Source organism: Euprymna scolopes, chromosome 19, assembly GCF_053919585.1.
Source record: "Euprymna scolopes isolate OS-2025 chromosome 19, ASM5391958v1, whole genome shotgun sequence".
Taxonomy (NCBI): Eukaryota; Metazoa; Mollusca; class Cephalopoda; order Sepiida; family Sepiolidae; genus Euprymna; species Euprymna scolopes.
The window spans coordinates 145,127,072-145,145,321 of NC_136500.1; the positions used below are offsets into that span (position 1 = coordinate 145,127,072).

Genomic DNA, 18,250 nt, shown 5'->3' on the forward strand with positions numbered 1-18,250 from the left:
AAATGTCATTTTAAGCAAAACAATATGACATATTTATTGCTATGTCGAAAATAGTAGTCTATCCAAAAATTACAAAACTTCACCGAGTAGAAAGTTATTTATAGTTAAAATTTTTACAGAAAATTGGGGAAAATTGCATTTTTTTGTAGATGTTTTAAAGTAGAGAGTGAAGTATTCACACGCAGGCGACATAACTCAGAACGCAAATTTTACATTACATCGTTATGGCGTTCAAGTTGTGTACCATATAGTGATAGACATTGTTTTTACTTAAAATACGGTAGCAGTTGTTCTACTCAGGGAGTTTTCGTAATTTTTTAGTATATTACTCTTTTCGACATGACAATTAAGTAAGTAATATTGTTTTTGCTTAAAATGACGTAGTTAAAAAAAATCGATCCGTAGCCTCTCTCTCTCAACAAGCACCAAAATTTTTATTTTATTTTCATCCATCTCCCTAATAGCAATACCCACAAAGAACAATGGTTTATTATAACATCTGCATATACAGGTCAGACGAGCCAATCCAAATAAAATAATAATTGCTTTTTTAACCAATTCTAAAGCTTTGCTCCTTAATGAAACACAAGAAGTCTAAGAGTGAACCGATTGAGATAAAAATCAACAAACTAACTGAATGTCATCTGCTTAAAATAAAACAATAAAAAATTGCTTGATAAATACTTCACTATATTTTCTCAGTGAAAAAATATTGAAAAAATGTCCCAAAAGAAATTGTCTTCTAATATTCTTCAATAACAATATATGCTTGACACTTTTAATTCCCAAGTATTTTGATGAATGCACAATGACGCTCTGTGATTATAAATTAGTACAAACCTGATTTTGTACAGCATGCAATGTTCATGTCAGGCAAGAATAAAGAAAGAAAAAAATGGCCGCTGTGTTTACTTATAGGCTGGCGATTTCATGAGGTAAGGATACTTCAAGGCATCTAATATGCATATGAAAGGCAGACGGTTTCAATAAAAAACAAAAGCCTGTTGATCAGAAAATGGGCATTATTTTTATTTTTTTTTTTTTGGCAGAAGTGAGTTTTGTCAGATGTGTACTGAATTTTGAGACCGAGAATTATGAGAAGGAGAAGAATAGCTAACATAAATTGTTGGGAGACTGCAGAATATTTGGTGCTTATGCACTTTTGTTACCGCGCTATTTTTAAATAGTTTTTTTTCAGGTTAAATTCAAGTTTCATGATATCTTTTTTTTTGTTTGTTAAATTGTTAGATGGAAGCACAGAATAGTTACAAAACACCCTTCCCTCCCCATGTTAAGAATGGCTTTCAAAATAATAACGTTATTATTTCAGCACGGTAACAAAAGTGCATAAGTAGCGAATAATTTCCAGCACGCTCATTATCAACCAATAAAAAGTTTTTTGTGTGATACTCGTCCATCATCAGACATTCTGTCTTCAACTGAAAGTGGAAATCTATAAGGAATGCAAATTCACATATACATTGCCATTCAGTATGCATATCCCAGTTACTATTTCCACATGTTCCCTCATCTTATGCTGACCAGGCTTAATGTTGCTTAACTTCCATAATATGATGGGAACAGATATGTCAACGAGATTATGCTGCTCATTATCAGTACTAACAAAATAGATTAGAAGAATAAATAATCTACATTAAAACACAAGAATTTTTTTTTTTCATTTTCTTTCTTTGAAGATGGTAATGCTGGGTATGGGGCAGCCAAACCAGCTACCAACATTGCCCTGCTTTTTATTGAAGCCAACCGAGAGCTCTTTTTAGTATCCTCACTGTTCCCTTAAGTGCAATTGTCTGGATCTCTCTAGCACTTGGTTCACCAGGTATATTAGTTCAGGTCAGTATAAAGATGAAAATGATAACTAATGATAAAAGGAAACATTTAAAAAGAACCTTACCAATGATTTCTTCTTCAACCTTACGTCCTGTTAAAAATAATAACGGAATGAAAGAAGGGAGATAACCGTAATTATAAACTAGCCTTCCTGATTATTGCAGTTTACAATGGACAAAATTGTGAATCATCAAATGTGGTCAATCTTTGATGTGGAAAATTGATGATTTTTTTTTTTTTTTTGCAATAAGTGCACAACTTTGTAAAAAAAACGCTGAAATGATCAGAATATAGGCTTCAAAATTGAGTATTTTGTAGAAACACTGTTCAGGTAAATCATGGGAATATAAGAAAAAAGTCTAGCATTATATTCCACACCTGCTCAAAATATAAGCAGTAATTGTATAATAATGCGTTACCTTCACAATGTGTTTACAAAAAACAGGAAACAAATGGCTTAAGGATTTTATTGAAAAATTAAAGAAATTTAGATTTAATAATTAAAGTATTAATTAAGAAGCTCATTTATTAGTTAATAAACATGTTGAAAAGATGTTTCTGAACTTTGGAGATAAGGATTGGTTATTCATATTATTTGGATTGTCCGGACTACTGTTCTCATTTTGACTGGTATTTTAATAATGTTTCAGTCGATGTAACCCTCGCTCTTCTTCAAGTGTATCTTGTCGAACTTGGGAATCTTTGAAATTTCGAATTACTTAGGATTTCTACTTCATCTTGGCTGACGGAACAAGAGTTTGCTACCACTGTAGATTACATTCCATTTGAAATTATGCACAAATTGCTGAATTCGACAGAAACGTTCCTGAGTTCAACAAGATACACCTAAGAAGGTCAGAGGTTACATTAACCAAAATATTGTGAAAATGATAGTAGTCTGAAGAAAGGATGTCACATTTTTAATATTCAAACGTGTATTAGACCAGGGTTTCCCTAACCTCAGGACACCATGGAGCCTCTGAGCAGGGCAAAGGTTTTTGATGGAGTACTAGCAAAATAATTTCTAATATAAATATGAAGAACATTCATTTCAAATTTTAACACTAACTAATGATAATGTTTACAACCATTTTTTGTTTAATCAAAAGATTGTTGCATTTTTTGTTAATTTATTTTTTTTGTTTTTCATGAACCATCCTGAAACTCTTTACACATGTAGTTATGTATCATATCTCTTTCTAATTATAAAAAAAACAACAACAAAAAAAAACAATTAAATGTCTGCAGCCATTTAATTTTTCCATGTAAAGTATTTGGTCCTCTTTAAGAAAGGGCTTCCAGAGCCCTTCAGCCTCACTCACGAAGCCCCATGGCTCCGTGGCGCCCACTCTGGGAAACCCTGTATTAGACTACTTAAAACAACTTGTAATAATTAATGATAACGTGATATCCATTCCTCAAAGATTTCACAGACAGTTACATTCACAAAAAAATATATATATACTATTAATTGACTCAATTATGATTTATTTGCTAACGTGGTTCATAATTTAAGTTTCAGCTGAGAAAAATATATTTATTTCATTCATATCTAAAAAAGAATATTATTGTTTTGAAGGAATATTGATTTTCATTTGTTAGCAAAGATTTTAAAATGCTACAAAATTCTCTGAAGGCATAAAAGCTTTAATTCTGAAACATCTTGTTTGAAAATATATGACATGTAAAATTTGGAAATATTAAATAAAAGTGAGATTAACGCTGTTGCCTACCTTTCTTTTCAAATTCACCAACTTCTGTTAAAAATAGTCAATTAAAAATTAAAATTTTTAAATATACTCTTGAAAGTAAATGGCTTTTCTGATCACTTTAAACTTTGACATTAGTGCGCTTTAACTAACTGGAAGTACTTTTTTGTTTTCATTTTTGGAAGAGTTCTAGTAGGAAAAGGAGACAATCCAAATTTTTTTTTTTTTTTTTTTTGCTTTTTGATCAAAGAAAAAATTATTCCAAAATTAAAAAGGAAACTTATTTCATACTTTAACTCTTCCGAAACTGAAAACAAAAAACATAGTTCCGGTTAGTTAAAGGACACTAATGTCAAAACTTAAAATGAAAATCATTAAATATTACGAATAAGAATCTTTGGTTTTCTTTAAGAGCCGCACTTCTTTGTTTACAAAGCCATCCGGCGGAAGTGACAGACAAATTTTAAAGTACAAATGACCAAGACTTTATATAATGTAATTTTGTTTTAAAGCAAATATAAAAATAGAAGTTTTATTCAAACAGTCTTTATTTGAACTTTTAAGAAAAAAAATGATAACCTTTATAATTAAAATATGTTTATGAACTGTTTTTATTTTTCAATCAAACATCAGGTGTTGGTATTTTTTTCACATCAAACATAAAAATAGAACTGTTATAAATATATTTATGAACTGTTTTTTCTTTAAATATATTTATGAACTGTTTTTATTATAATAAGATATTTATGAACTGCTTTTATTATAATAAGATATTTATGAACTGTTTTTATTATAATAAGATATTTATGAACTGTCTTTTTTAATCAAACAAACAAAAACAGTTTATATATATATATATATATATATAAATATATATATATATATATATATATACATATATATATATATATTTAATTCAATTTTCACCCCAAACAAGGCAAGTGCCACTTTGAAGTAGGGGGCTACTATCGGGGACATAATTTGCAAGGGCATTATGAAAGGAGATGAGCAGAAAGATGCCTGTTCACATCACACCTGAACCTCTGCATATCAGTACAGTTGGGAAAGCAGTATCACGGAAGGGAGTTCCAAAGATCTGCAGTTCTGGGGAAGAAACTTTTGGAGTAAAAGGCTTTCTTACACCTAGGGATCTCTACTTTAAAGGGGTGGGACTCAGTTGCTCATTGGGTTTGTTAGGGGCAGTCACGTCGAGAAGGTACAAGTGCTTGCAGTTCGTCAGAGCATTCACCACTAAAGCACCTGTAGAACAGGCAGAGGGATGCAACATTCCGTCGATGGGATAGAGGCTGAAGCCTAGATGACAGTTCAGGACTTATCAGGTTGGCGACTCTCTCCCGAACCCCGTCCAGGAGTGAGAGACAAATTTTCTATTCTTATGTTTAATGTGAAATAAAATTACCAACACCTCTCATATTTGATTAAAGAAACAGTTTGTACTCATATTATTTATAAAGGTAATCATTTTGTATAAAAGTTCAAATAAAAACTAAAAAAATAAAAGCTACAATATATACAGAGTTGGTCATCCGCACTTTAAAATTTGTCTGACGTCACTTCCGCCGAATGTAAAAAAACAAATGCGACTTAACGAAAGTCGAACCTTAAAATAACAGAGTTAGCACAAATCTGATTTGCATGTTAAATATACAAAATTGTGTAAAAACTTTTAAATCATTGAAAACAAACTTTTACATTGAAAAGCTTATGTCGACAATTTTTCAGATAAATATTTGAACTATTAATAGAAATACAATCTAAATGAAAGAAAAACATCAGCTGTGACTTGTGATAAGCTTAATCGGCAATGTTGACCGAGATGTTACTCAGGGTGTGATTCAGCCCAACAAAATAGTTCGTCTCGAATTTTAATTAAGACAGCAAGGCATGAAACCGGAAATGAAAATATGAAACGAAATTAAACGTTTCATATATATTTTTTTCATTTTTCTCAGTTAATTATTGTCGAAATGAAACGAAACAGAAAAAACTAAGACAAAGACTATATGGAACATCACAGACTTTGTTCACATCATAGCTGGCAGAATTCATGTGGAGAGAGAGAAGGACCAAATAAATTTGGCGAGATGCGATGCCCCATAGCATCCACCTATTGTCAACTTTTCAACTTTATTTACTTTTTTTGTTGTTGTTTTCAAATATTTAATTCTAGGACGAGTGAGGTATGAAATTTACATATTGCAATGCAATTATTATCCAAAAAAGTTATTTTCTTGAAGGAAAAAAAAAAAACAGTGAAAAATGAAGATGCTGACAGAAATACATAGAATGAAATAATTAAAAAAACGAAAACAAAAATGCGAATCCGACAGAACAAACATTCAAATATTTAACAGCAATTATTATCCAAAAAAGAGGTGATTAAAAAAAAAAAATGAAGTTTCGTTTCATTTCCTTGGAAAAGGATTCCACGTTTTTGTTCATAAATCAACTTCTCAGACGAACTATTTTACATCTCGGAGTCGGGTAACATCTCGTTCAACATTACCGCTTAATCTTATGACTAATTTAACACACATTTTTAAATTGCTTTAAAGTTTTTTAGATTAGAGTTAAAAATTTGTATTATTTAGCGTCCAAATAATCTGAATATATTTTTTTCTTTTAATTTGTCTTCATGAAAAACATTAATTTTAGAAATCAAGACGAATAAATTATCTCGAGTTACAAATATAAATTTTCTTGTAGAAATTTACTTTTTACTGATGAGTAAGAATAAATACAAAATTAAAGGTAAATAAATTCATTGAAAAATATTCATTAATAAAAAAAATTGGATTATAATTTAAATCAGTTTTCATCGCATATTTTCCAGTTCTTTAGTCTGGAAAATGAATTCTCCAAATGAGGACAAAAATCATCAAAACACAAAATAATGACTTTTAAACTTAATAATTAAAAATAATGTAAACAATGCTGAAAATATTGATAATTTCGTTTTTCTTCATTTCTGAATATATCAAACAAAGTGAAAATAGAAGGAATGCCACTGTTTTTTTTTTCTTTTTTTTTTTTTTTTGTCAGATTAAAAAAAAATCCCATCTGGAGCAGAAAAGGATTTTCTTATGCTTTGAAACAATTGCACCAATTATAATTTATATTAAATAATAATAGACTCGGAGCAAGTTAAATGCATTTTAATCGCATTAAAATATCTTTAGTTAATTGGTATTTATTATTTTCTTATTACTATTAAAACAAACTCAACAGACTCGACACATCCCATGTAATAAGCGTCCTAAATTCTGGTTTCATTTTATGCTTATTGTCTTAGGAAAACCGAGTTGTCTTTCCTTCATTATCAAGCTTTTTGACACAAGTGCCTTTCAACTTCCATCAAGAAGAGATGTTGTGAGTCTGCCTCTGCTCTAATGTTATTTTAATGGTAAATGCTCGTCTAAGCTTCATTTATGGACCTCCTGCCAAATTTTCACAAAAAAAACCCCGCACTCATCTAGCTACACCCATTATCAATAATTCCCTTCACTCTTTATCTGTGCCTAAGTTTAAATGCAGATTCCATGAACACAGCTTATTTCCTAGAACTCTGTTCCACTAGCCTGCTTTCTAGTTGACTACAATATGGTTATCTTCAAGTCCAATGTAAACAGGTCTTTTGTGAGTCGCCTTCTTAAATAATCAAATTATATCCGATTTCCACCACTAACGATTACTTTGCTTGTATCCTGGTGACCACTGTACACTGATTAATCTTTATCCTCGGGTTACCTTTGGGCCTTGATAAATGGTGACTCCCTTGTATATAAAAAAATTATTTTGTTGCTCTTTTTCTGGTTTACATGTATCCATTTGATCATAAAATTGTGTTTTTTTCAGCTTTATCACTTACATTTTATTTAGGGGTTATATACTTTTAGAGTTAAGTGTAGATATGGTTTAGCGAGTCATTAAGTATTACTGACACATGATTTTGTCGTTTCAATAGTTGCATATTCTTATGAGAGTTGGCAAAAGTAATTTTCAAATACCTGGGATTAAAGGCAGAGGAAAAACACAGGCATTTGAAAATGACTGCCTGAGAACTATGGTTGACAAAACCCACATGGATCGCTTTAAGATACCCTGAATTAAAGAAACTCTTCAGTTTCAAAATGATATCATCAAGGTTATTAAGACCAGAATAATGAGCTGGTTTGGTCACAACATCAGAAGAAGCCTTGAATAGCAATGTATACGAAACATACAAGCAAGAATTTTCTGATTAAAAAACAAATCTGGTGGTAGACGTTCTGATTGTTAGACTGACCATATCTGCAATGATGAAGATCTTCCTTTATTAACTGTGGAAAGATTAGGAAAGTATCAAACAATGTCGAAGGAGTGTGTATGCAGAAATTGTGCAAAAATCTTCTGATATAAATAAAGAATTCTGCACACAGTTACTGCTGACACTTGAATATCTCGTTTCTTATGTTGCATATACTAACATAACGTAAGCCTCCAAAGTGCAGGACTGATTAGATCTACAGCAATGTAGAGCTTTCTTTGATAATAGTGAAAAGATTAGCAATTCACTAAACAATATGGAAGGATTGTATATCCAAACAGTGTCATAATCTTCTGAGAATTATAAAATAAAGTAAACCATCATCATCATCATCATCATCATCTTTATTTTACCGTGGGTTTATGATAGCGATATTGATTACTTTAAATTAAAATCCATATTTTTTTTTTATTCCTAAATATATTTCAATACATTATAATACGGTTTCAATTTTCTATTTATTCTTGCTCATAAATCTATGAAAAACATAAATCACTAAAGTAAAATTAATATTTTTGATGAGAGAAATAAATTAGTTTAGTTATCTATAATTAATAATAATTAATTTAAAATCGTAAGTTAATGTATAGCAATGATTCACTGAAGTTGATAAGCAATGATTCGTAACCCATACGAAACTATGTACAAAAACCATTAAAAATATAATTCACATTAACAATTAATATATATTCATAATAACAATTAATCTATATTAACAATATCCTATATTCTACATTCCCAATATCAAATATACTATATTCAATATAGTATATATTCTATATTCACAATAGCATATATTCTATTATCACAATAGCATATATTCTATATTCACAATAGCATATATTCTATATTCACAATAGCATATATTTTATATTCACAATAACATATATTTTATATTCACAATAACATATATTTTATATTCACAATAGCATATATTTTATATTCACAATAGCATATATTTTGTATCCACAATATCATACATTCTATATTCACAATATCATATTTTATATCCACAATAACATATATTCTATATTCACAATATCATATATTCTATATCCACAATATCATATATTCTATATTCACAATAATCATATATTTTATATTCACAATAACATATATTCTATATTCACAATATTATATTTTATATCCACAATAACATATATTCCATATTCACAATAGCATATATTTTATATTCACAATAACATATATTCTATATTCACAATATCATAAATTCTATATTCACAATAACATGTATTTTATATCCATATCATACATTCTATATTCATGATAACCTATATTCTACATTTACAATAGCATATATTCTACATTCACAATATCATATATTCTATTTCACAAGCACATATATTCTATAATCATAATATATTTTATATTCACAATATCATATATTGTATATTCACAATAACATATAATCTATATTCACAATAGCATATATTCTATATTCAGAATGACATGTATTCTATATTCACAATATCACATCGTATATATTCACAATAATATATTCTATATACTTTTTACTCACTTGATATAAATAATTCATAGCAAAGATAATTAAAAATCATACAAAATCTCCCTGATCATAAGAGTTTATAATTGAGAAATTATATATCATCAAATCTTATCAATAAAAATAAATATTAAATATTGAAAGGCATTTGATGATTTGTTATGATGTTCTTGATTTCATATATGTAATATGTAAAATGTAATATGTGATATGTGATATGTAATATGTAATATGTGATGTGTAATATATAATACATAATATGTAATATGTAATACATAATATGTAATGTGATATGTAATATGTGATATGTAATATGTAATGTGATATGTAATATGTAATACGTAATATGTAATATGTAAGATGGAATATGTAATACGTAATATGTAATACGTAATATGCAATATGTAATATGTAAGATGTAATATGTAATACGTAATATGCAATATGTAATACATAATATGTAATACATAATATGTAATATGTAATACGTAATAATACGTAATATGTAATATGTAAGATGTAATATGTGATATGTAATACATAATATGTAATACGTAATAATACGTAATATGTAAAATGTAAGATGTAATATGTAATACGTAATATGTAATACATAATATGTAATACGTAATATGTAATACATAATATGTAAAATGTAATATGTAATACATAATATGTAATACATAATATGTAATACATAATATGTAATATGTAAGATGTAATACATAATATGTAAAATGTAATATGTAATATTATCTGTTTAAATAGTTTACAGTTGAATATTTTGTAGAGACATTGATCAGTAAAATTTATTGTGATATGAGGAAATATTCTCATTTTATTCCATCTCGGTAATTATAAAAGAAAATTCCTTGCAATGTAGCTGCAGTTGAAAACACATGTTTAACTAAAGAGCCATGTTTTTAATGTACTTCTTTACTATGAAGAGAATGTTTTCTCAAAAGAATGAATAAAATAGGAGTAATTGAAAAGAAAATGTGTTATGTTCAATTTCTTGATAGAAACTGATAAAAAATGTTAGTTTTCAAGAAATATTACAACATTTAAATAAAGAAGGATGATAAATAACGTTCTTACCTAATGGAGGCTTTTTAGTTACAATTTTTTCTAAAACAGAATTGTAAGAATTAGAGGGTTAAATAGTTTTAAAAACAAAACTTGTAAGAATTAAGCCTTGCTGATTATTTAAAGCCTGCGATGGTTAAAGTTGTCAATCATCAAATATTATAAAAACATCAATTGAATATTTGATGATTTATTTCAGATTGTTAACACAACTTTTTATGAAGATTTTCTATGATCAGTTTTGAGGCTTTCTTCTTGAGATATCTTATAGGGATACTGATGAGAGGAATTGATGGGAATATAAGAAACATTTTCGTATTATATTCCTCACCTGCCATTGCGGCAGAACTATTTGATCAACTCTTAGACAATGTCCCTACAATAAAATTTTCATGTAAAACAAAAACAAAATTATAACGTCAATTATCATGTAGAAATTATATTCATAAAAATTTAAACAAAATGTTTTATCAATCAATTTTTGAAAATTATGTTTTATCAATCAATTTTTGAAACTTATGTTTTATGAGTCAAAGTTTGAAAATTATGTTTTATGAATGAATGTTTGAAAATTATGTTTTATGAATGAATGTTTGAAAATTATGTTTTATGAATGAATGTTTGAAAATTATGTTTTATCAATCAATTTTGGAAAATTATGTTTTATGAATGAATGTTTGAAAATTATGTTTACTGAATGAATGTTTGAAAATTATGTTTTATCAATCAATTTTTGAAAATTATGTTTTATGAATCAATATTTGAAAATTATGTTTTATCGATCAATATTTGAAAATTATGTTTTATCGATCAATATTTGAAAATTATGTTTTATCGATCAATTTTTGAAAATTATGTTTAATGAATGAATGTTTGAAAATTATGTTTGATGAATCAATGTTTGAAAATTATGTTTTATCAATCAATGTTTGAAAATTATGTTTTATCAATCAATTTTTGAAAATTATGTTTTATCAATCAATTTTTGAAAATTATGTTTTATGAATCAATTTTTGATTTTATGAATCAATGTTTGTAAATTATGTTTTGTTTTATGTTTTGTTTTATGAATCAATTTTTGATTTTATGGATCAATGTTTGTAAATTATGTTTTACCAATCAATTTTTGAAAATTATTTTTTATCAATCAATTTTTGAAAATTATGTGTTATCAATCAATGTTTGAAAATTATGTGTTATCAATGTTTGAAAATTGTGTTATCAATCAATGTTTGAAAATGATGTTTTATGAATCAATTTTTGAAAATTATGTTTTATCAATCAACTTTTGAAAATTATGTTTTATGAATGAATGTTTGAAAATTATGTTTTATGAATCAATGTTTGAAAATTATGTTTTATCAATCAACTTTTGAAAATTATGTTTTATGAATGAATGTTTGAAAATTATGTTTTAGCAATTAATTTTTGAAAATTATGTTTTATGAATGAATGTTTGAAAATTATGTTTTATCGATCAATTTTTGAAACTTATGTTTTATGAATCAATGTTTGCAAATTATTTTTTATAAATCAATTTTTGAAAATAATATGTTATCGTTGCCATATGATAGCATGTATAAAATGTAAAAAGTTTATGAATTATTAAATGTTTAATCAGGTTCCAGCATATTGCCTATTTTAAACCTGCATTAATCATTATTTAATCATATTAACATGTTGGATAAAGGAATCATATGACATGATGCTTCAAGCAATAACGAATTGTAATTGTAATGAGTAAAATGATATTCCATTTAATATAAACGCTTTATTAAAATAAATTAGCGATCAAAATACGGTTATTAAATGAGTATTAAGAACATTTTAATGAAAAAAATCGAGTGTAAATAATAATCTTACCTATAGGAGCCATTTTAGTTACAACTTCTGCTAAAACAAAATCGTCGAATAGAAATAAATGGCTTTATTGGAGAAGAAAAACGTGTAAGAATTTTGCCTTGCTGAATATTTAAAGCCAACAAAGGACAAAGTTGTCAATCATCAACTTTTATTTGAAGAATTCGGTTTAATATTTGACAGTGGTTTGATGATTTATTTCATATTAGCACAACTTTTCATAAGGCTTCTCTATATTCAGCATTAAGGCTTTTTCTTGGGTTATTTTGTAGGGATACTAGTGAAAGGAATTGATGGGAATATAAGAAAAATACTTGTATCATATTCCTCACCTACCATGCAGGCAAAACTATTTAATCAATTCTGACAGTACCCCTACAATATAATTCGCATATAAAACAATATAATATTCATTTATAATTTAAATAAAATGATTACAACATATTGTAAAGAGATGGTTTAATTATATAAATTATATACAAAACTATTTAATCAACTCAGACAGTGTCTCTACAATATAAGTTACATATAAAACAATATAATATTCATTTACAATCTAAATAAAATGATTAAAACATATTATAAAGAGATGATAATTATATACAAAAAGTTGAAGTAAAATTATTTTGTCAACATTTATCTCTTAAAACAATGATCTTATTTTGTGTTTCCCTTACGAATCAAAATATTATGGACGTAGACACAAATATATTCTTAGCTAAGACTCTTCCTACAACTAGTTATTCTGCTAAATTGATATAAGGAAATATAAACTGCTATTTAAGAAAAAAAAACTAATGAATATTAAACATTATAAATAAGAATTATTTTTCTCACAATAATAAAGTATGAATAATTATTATTTTTTACACAATAATTAAGTATGAATAATTATTTTTTTACACAATAATAAAGTATGAATAATGTTTATTTTCTATCCAATAATTTAGAATGAATAATTTATATTTTTGTTACACAATAATTAAGTATGAATAATGTATATTTTTTATACAATAATTTAGTATGAATAATTATTATTTTTTACACAATAATTAAGTATGAATAATAATTATTTTTTACACAATAATTAAGTATGAATAATTATGTTTTTTATACAATAATTAAGTATGAATAATAATTATATTTTACACAATAATTAAGAATGAATAACTATTATTTTTTACACAATAATTAAGAATGAATAATTATTATTTTTTACACAATAATTAAGTATAAATAATAATTTTTTTACACAATAATAAAGTATGAATAATATTTATTTTTTATCCAATAATTTGGTATGAATAATTTATATTTTTTACACAATAATTAAGTATGAATAATAATTATTTTTTATACAATAATTAAGTATGAATAATAATTATATTTTACACAATAATTAAGAATGAATAATTATTATTTTTAAAACAATAATTAAGTATAAATAATTATTATTGTTTAAAAAATAATTAAGTATGAATAATTATTATTTTTTACACAATAATTAAGTATAAATAATTATTATTGTTTAAACAATAATTAAGTATGAATAATTATTATTTTTTACACAATAATTAAGCATGAAAAACTATTATTTTTTACACAATAATTAAGTATAATTAATTATAATGGTTTAAACAATAATTAAGTATGAATAATTATTATTTTTACACAATAATTAAGAATGAATAATTATTATTTTTCACACAATAATTAAGTATAAATAATAATTATTTTTTACACAATAATTAAGTATTAATAATTATTATTTTTTACACAATAATTAAGAATGAATAATAATTAATTTTTATACAATAATTAAGTATAAATAATTATTATTGTATAAACAATAATTAAGTATGAATAATTATTATTTTTTACACAATAATTAAGTATGAATAATAATTATTTTTTAAACAATAATTAAGTATGAATAATAATTATGTTTTACACAATAATTAATAATAAGTATGAATAATTATTATTTTTTACACAATAATTAAGTATGAATAATTTATATTTTTTACACAATAATTAAGTATGGATAATTTATATTTTTTACACAATAATTAAGTATGAATAATTATTATTTTTTAAACAGTAATTAAGTATGAATAATTATTATTTTTTACACAATAATTAAGTATGAATAATTGTTATTTTTTTACACAATAATTAAGTATGAATAATTTATATTTTTTACACAATAATTAAGTATGAATAATTTATATTTTTTACACAATAATTAAATATGAATAATAATTATTTTTTACACAATAATTAAGTATAAAATTTAAAGTCCAAATAATACATGCTGCCACATCAGAAGAATATCAAGAAAATAAATCTCATAAAAGATTGGATTATAAAAATCCAAACTATATTTAAATGATCCAAATTATTTACAAATATCTTCTTAGCCACAACTGAACTTTCTGTCTAAATGATAAAGAACAGCAAACGTTATATAAAGAAAATGAAAACAGAAATTAGAAAATCAGCCATTTTGTTCATTGTAAACTTAAATAATTAAAGTTTTGAATCATCACTGAGAATCGTATGAAACATATGAAAACTTTATTAGAATCTAACGATTGATACATAAAGTGCTCAACCCAATGCAATGATCAGTAAACATGGTTTGAGGTTTGATAATTTGTGAAGATATTTATGAGTTGATTCATGACAGTCATTATAGCAGTTGCTTCAACAGACTATTGAGGGGTATTTTAACAGCATAGCTATTAAAAGGTTATACAAGCGAAAACGAGTGTAAGTAGAGACCCATCTGCTGCCTAACTACCAGCTACAATCACTAGCTTGGTTGAAAACAGCATCTATCAACAATTCTCCTTTGGAGCATACTTGGAAAAAGAACAAGCAAGGTGCGGGAGGAAGTGCTTAGGCACCAAAAATCAGTTGTTAATCAATAAGACCATATTTGAAGGCTGTAAGAAGAGACAACCTAAGTACGGCGTAGATTGATTACCAAAAAGGCATATGATAGTGCGTCCCACACATGGTTACTGCAGTACCTTGATTTATATAAAAGGTATCTAAAAATCAAAGAGATCATGGCTATACATCTAAAAACGTGGCAACCAACCATGACATTAAGCCACACTAATGGAACTGTAAAACTCACTAATGTTAGGATTAGAAGAGAAACCTTCCAAGGAGATCCCTCTAACTTCTTTACTCTTCTGCCTGGCAATAGATCCCTTAAGCAAACTACGTAAACTTGAATGCTTACTGGAGAGAACTTGAATACCTACTAGACACTATTTTCGTGTGTGTAAGGTCTGTCTGTACAAGGATTTATCAGGAGAGTCTGGTATGACGATACTTTTCCCTACAAGTCCCTCATGACTGAATATTTGAAATCACATAGTATTCTTGCCCCAAATAAGATCCCCTTTATGTGTTCAATCTTGGGAATAGAAGAAAACAAGCTACCTATACTTAATTACTAGACCACATCTTACTACTTTCCAAAAATAAAGACCACAAAATACAAACATAATGTGCATTTCAATATAAAATCTATTAAAAATGAAGGCAACAGGTTAAAGACACAATGGTTTAAATATTTCTTAGAATCTGAATGAAAACAGAAATATAATCATCATTAAAAGTGTCTTTTTAGGTAATCATAAAAGTTGACCAACTGACAAAACAACAAATATTACTGAGCGGAAATATTTTTAAATAGAGTATCGATATATTGTACGGTGGAGATGTACGTCTGAAGACTTGTTGCATTTCATTTTTATCTTAACTGATACAACCAAGTCGTCGGAAGATCCCAGAGGAGATAGAACGGAACATGAACATAGCTCAGGAGAAATTGTGAGAAAAAGGTCTAGAAGGCTTGTATACTGACTGGTAGTATTGGGCACATGGGTGTGTTTGTGAATAATCTGAGTGAGGTCAGAGGCAATGAAGAAGTCATAGAACCTCCCCCTCATCATCTGTCTTGCTTGAATGGGTCAGCCATTCCACATTGTGGACATTGAAGCCACCACAGATGCGAATGTTAGTCAAAGGATGAGCAGACAGGATGTGATCAATTTTCTCAGATATGCTCTTAAAGATAGTAACTCTGCTGTTGTGGGGGCGATAGAGGGCAAATATAAATGCAGTGGTGTAAGCAAGTGCAACCCAGAAGCACATATAAGGTAAATTAGGGTCTTCTCTGGAGATATCCCAACCACACAGAAAGCCATCTTTAATGTAGGCACATATTCCATGCCCATGGCGATCTTGGGAGTCAGATTTAGATGTTAAGTTAGAGTATCCATTAATTATGAACTCATCTAGGGAAATCTTGACAAAATAATTATGCTTCTGATGTCGGTTGTATAAGATAGATATGAGAAAAAAAGATCTAATAGTGATTATTTTCTACCTGAAACTGTGAAAAGATATTTTTGACAGACGCTAATAAAACTGAAAAATATTGCCCATGGATTAAAAATTATTTGTTTTTAATTGAATTATTAAAAATATTATCCTCAACTTGATAAGTCTAAATAATTTTATAACTCGTGAATATAGAATTCAAAGATGTTATATTAAAAAAAATAAGCAATTAAATTTTATATTTTATAGGTAAGTATGAAGAAGATTTCAGTAAACAAAAATATTGTAAATAATATTCTTACCTAATGGAACTTTTGTGGTTAAAACTTCTGTTAAAATAGAATTGTCAAAAAGAAGGTTTAAATAGTTTGAGAAGCACAATTTGTAAGAATTAAGCCCTGCTGATCATTTAAAGCCGAAAAGTTGTGAATCATCAAATATTATCAATAAAAATCAATTAAAATTATTTCAAAGAATCTGATGATTTATCTTAATATTATTATCACAACTTTTAATATGGCTTTCCTATAATCAGTTTTGAGACTTTCTTCTTCGAATATTTTGTAGGGATACTGGTGAGAGGAATTGATGGGAATATGTGTTGAGTTCTTGTATCATATTCCTCACCTGCCATGGAGGCAGAACTATTTAATCAACTCTTAGACAGTGTCCCTACAATAAAATTTTTAATTAAAACTTGGATAAAACGATTGCAGTAGGCATTATTATGTGGAAACGATTTGATTATTGGTAAAACTTAAAATGTTGAATCCTTGTATGACATTCCTATTTTGCCAGTTCATTCAGAACTCTTCAACTGACTCATATTGTCTCTACCTATTGTACACTAAATAAACCTACATTTAGGATATCTTTTATAAATATTACTTTTTTTTTAAAATTCATATAAATATACATATTTTAGGCCATTAAAATATTCCGTATTATAATTTATATAAGGTAAACTTTTTAGGCCATTAAAAACAGAAAAAAACCTGACTGAGAATGAGTATTTTGTGCTAAATTAACAGTTGAATATAATTCAATTTATGTCCATTTTTGCATAAAATATTAACCCCTATTAATCTCTAATAATCCCTAACTGTGCATTGAAGTGATATCATAATACTTACTTCACTGCATCTTATAACAAAGGTCTATACAAAATTTCAGCCAGATCCACTCATTAGTTTCTGAGGAAATGTCATTGTTTTGGAAACAGCTCGGTTTGAAATTGATTAAAATTATCTCGTTTACAAGAGACAAATATTGTGTAACATTTTTCTCTATTAAAAAAGTCAAACAATTTGCATTTACTTTTCACAAAAACAAAAAAAAAAACATGACTCTGGATTGACGTTCAACAATTTCTCTATATTTCTTTTTTTTATACATATAATACCGGTTTTCTTTTTTTTCTATAATACTGATTTTTTTTTTTTTATATATATAATACTGGTTTTCTTCATTTTTCTATAATACTGGTTTTCTTCATTTTTCTATAATACTGGTTTTCTTTTTTTATATAAT

At 26.7% G+C, this 18,250-nt stretch overlaps 1 protein-coding gene across 1 annotated transcript in view; it reads right to left on the reverse strand.

Annotated features, from left to right (window-relative positions):
* The window catches only part of LOC145240384 (uncharacterized), a 569,837-nt gene that overhangs the window by 235,994 nt on the left and 315,593 nt on the right, over positions 1-18,250 (reverse strand). The gene's annotated exons all lie outside the window — the stretch shown is intronic.